Raw genomic sequence first — 3,896 nt, forward strand, 5'->3', positions numbered from 1 at the left:
GTGAGTGATTGTTATTATTTGCTAATCAGAGCCACTTATGGCTCTTGCATTTGTTCTGACTACTGGTTACAGCAACACTATGGCACAAGGGAAAATATGTCAGTCCGAGTATCTCCTAGACTGCAGCATGCTCAGTGGATCTCGGGCATCTGTCAAAATTGGGCTTGTTTGCCAGCTGCCTTCAGATGCCACCTGGTTCTGTGATCAGGGGGCAGCAAAGACAGTGGGGTGTGCTTTTGTGCAGATGGTAGATCCAACACTCCTCAACACCAGCACCTGCTGATCTGAACCAGATTTCACAAAATGTCCCCAGCCGGCCCCCACCATACCCGAGTCAGGTGGGCGTCTCACTTTACAGAAAGCAGTTGAAGCCATTCATCAAAAGTTAAGGGGGCACAGGGTGGACAAAAGACATTTCAGCACCTTCAACCTTCTCTTTGGGTTCCTCTTCCCTACCCCGTCTATGAATTCCTGTATTGGGTTTCGGGTAATGGCATCAGACAGTTATGACATGAGGAGACATTTTTGGTCTCCACATAAACCTGGCTCTCTGCACCCACCAGCCAACTTACATTGGTGCATTTTTGTCTGAAACAGATCAGCCCCTTTCAAACTAATACTAAGACGGCTGGGAATTTGGGTTTTGAAAAGTTATTAAGATGAACTTCATTTCATACAAGCGAAAGCTTGAGATGAACTCTCTAGGGCAAGCTGACTAGCAGTGGCTATTACTTACCAACACTGCAAAGAGGTGCCATAGAACCTATGAGTTTAACTATGGCTTGAGTGTCTTGACTAAACACATGTTAATATTATAGTGGAGCCTGGTCAGTTTGTCCTTTCTGTGTGTGAGAGACCTACACTTCAGAGACCTACAATTCACATCATCAGGTCTGATTACAGCCAGCGCTGATGTAGGTGCTTTGCATAAGGCACGTTAACTTTATTACATTAGAATGCTACTCAAGTTCATGCTTAATTAGAGCATAACATGAGAACAAGAACAACCACAGGCAGGTCAAAGGTCAGCAAGTGCATGTTATTTAATGCTTATTATTTGTTGTTAAATGAGAGCAAAGCTGTTTTAAGACACATTGCTTAGATTTAGTAAGGGATCCCCTCTGGCTGTTAAAAATTTTGCAAATGAATCTACAGTCCACACATGGTTGGTGTAGAGTACAACATACAGATTGATATTCCCAACAGGACTGAGCTCCATAATGCAGGACGAGACCTTCAGACTCCATAGCCTCAGAAGCCCTTTTGGTTGTAACTGATGAAAATGTGCTGCTTAATTCTAATCTCTATACTGAAGAAATCTGAACGCATGTTGCTAGTAATGTCTGGAGGAAGTTGGGACTCAATAATGGCCTGATCTTAATTTATTTACAGTTGTTACAGTTCCAGCAGGAACGAGGCAAGAGGCAGAACGCAAATGCAGGAAGCGGTTTATTAATAAGGGCAAAATACAAAGAGGCAAAGGGGTAACACTGAGAGTAACATAATACATGACCGGAGTAAATAGAAAAGAAATGGCGACGACAGTACTAGGAGCATAATATAAACATGACTGAGAAGAACGTGACTTGACAAAATAGAAGCCAAAACCTAAAGCTTAAATAATCAGAACAATCGAGGCTTAATCAGACGAAGATGAACATAGCAGGGACAACCAAAACACCGACTGGAACTGAGGAACAGACGAGGGGCGGAGAAAACAAAACCAAGGAATGAAACAAGGAAGTAAAGGAAAACAAAGACACGACATGGAAATATTAATTTATAAACATTATCTGCTGTTCTATTCTGTCTATTCTGATGATAGATAATGAGATTCTTTATTTTGATGATAGTTAATGAGAAGTTTTTTTCCATGTCACGATACGGCCCCTCCTCCCAGACGTCTCCGTGTGTGTGTATGTGTGTTCGTTTGTAGGACCACGCCCCCCCCCCCATGTCTCACAACTAGTTCTCGTTCTTCATCGTTGTCATGCGTGTATTTAAGGTCTCGTTTAAACGTTACTTGTAGTCAATGTTTAACCCATGATAGCCTGTAAGCTACGTCATCTTGTGCATTGGAATAAACGTCTAATTGTGTTTTACACAACTCGTCCACGCATCGTGCTCTGCCTCCTCGCGTTACACTCCAAGCTTATCTAGTTCAATGGTATCTTGAACACTGACCTACTGTACTGGCTAGTATACATTTTATGAGTAAATGACAAAGCACGTTTGTAAGTTGCTTAGCATAAGAGCGTCTGCCAAATGCCATAAATGTAATTGTAATCTGAAAACCTCCAATTTATTTTTCTGCTTTAACACTGTTTGTAGACAGTTTTGTTTGAGGGCGCAAAATTGTTCAGTGTACTGTGACACAAATCTTCTAATAAATGTTTTATTTCACATGATATGGGGTATTTACTTAACTCATCAATCAAGCTGAAACCAGTCACATAACCATTCCTAGACTTAATAGAAAACTGTCCACATGACCCTCGCAGCTGGATTCTTCTTTGTGGAGAAGAATGGAGGGGTGTTTACGACCATGCATTGATTACAGAGTATTAAATGAGGTAACCATGAAGTATTCTTTTCCCCTGCCCTTGATCTCCCTTGCACATGAAAAGCTGCAAGGAGCTATGTGGAAGGCTTGTTTTGTCACAGCACACAGAGTATCTGGTACTGCCGTAAGACCTGGCCAATAGTCCTGTATTCCAGGTGTTCATGGATGAGATGTTTCATGATATGATAGACAGATTCCTTATTGTGTATATCGACAATATGTAGATTTACCACATCTACAACACGTGGCTACTGTTCTAGCCCAACACAACCTTTATGCCAAGGCTAAATGTAAGTTCCGTTGGACATCCCTAACCTTCTTAAGCTGTGCTATTTCTGTGGGGAATATCTCAATGGATCCTGAAAAGCTTACTGCTGTTGTAGACTGGCAAGTACCTGTAAGCATTAAGGAGTTACAAAGGTTCCTGCAGTTTGCTAATTTTTATAGAAAATTTATCAGGAATTTTGGCACAATAGCTTCACCCTTAACCAATCTTCTCAAGGGGCAGGCTAACAGGAGACTAAGATGAAATACATAGGCTGAGGAGGCTTTCGGGAGATTAAACCAGATCAACCAGTTCTGTCTTTTCCTTTTTGTCACCCCCAGGGAGACAATATGTACCCACAGTCCTGAGAGGTGACCCTGTGAGATGGGCACATACTTCATTGTGTAGTGGACATCTGGGGGTTACACGTACTACCAGTTATTGCTGAGGAAGTATTGGTGGGAGTCCCTGGTTGATGACATATGGGATTATGTGATGTCCTGTACAGTATACACTCAAACTTGCACACGTGCTCTCCACAGCAGCGAGCTCCATCTTTTGCCTATTCCCAAACATCCCTGCTCACCCCTGGTGATTTTCGTTCACTTCCCTTATTGATCTGCTGATCGATAATCATTTTTATTCATTTTTGGTGGACTCCGGTTCCACCTATTCATCCTTTAGCTCGCACTGTTACACTGGTCCGGTTTCTGGTTCGTCCGTTAGTTCTGTGGGAATTTTGGGGGTCCCTGTGAACTGTCCTAAAATGCACTCTTTGTCCGTTAGAAGTCCAGATGACCCCTCAATTCTTTTGATGCATCGGTTTGTAGTTATTCCTGGTTCTCCATTGAACCTGTTGGGTCATGATTTAATGTTTAAAATGAATCTCTCTCTCTCTCTTTTGAACAGGGCAAAATGACGATCCATTCCAGACCAAATATCTCTATGTTTACAGACGTGATGGGCCAGCCTAGCAACACATGTTGAGTTTCCTGGGTCTGGTTAATGGGTGCTGGATTGTTCCTTTCATGATAAAGTCCACAGGCAGGGCTGTGGAAAAGACTGTCC

The sequence above is a fragment of the Electrophorus electricus genome, chromosome 15, assembly GCF_041902795.1.
Source record: "Electrophorus electricus isolate QZ-2024a chromosome 15, ASM4190279v1, whole genome shotgun sequence".
Taxonomy (NCBI): Eukaryota; Metazoa; Chordata; class Actinopteri; order Gymnotiformes; family Gymnotidae; genus Electrophorus; species Electrophorus electricus.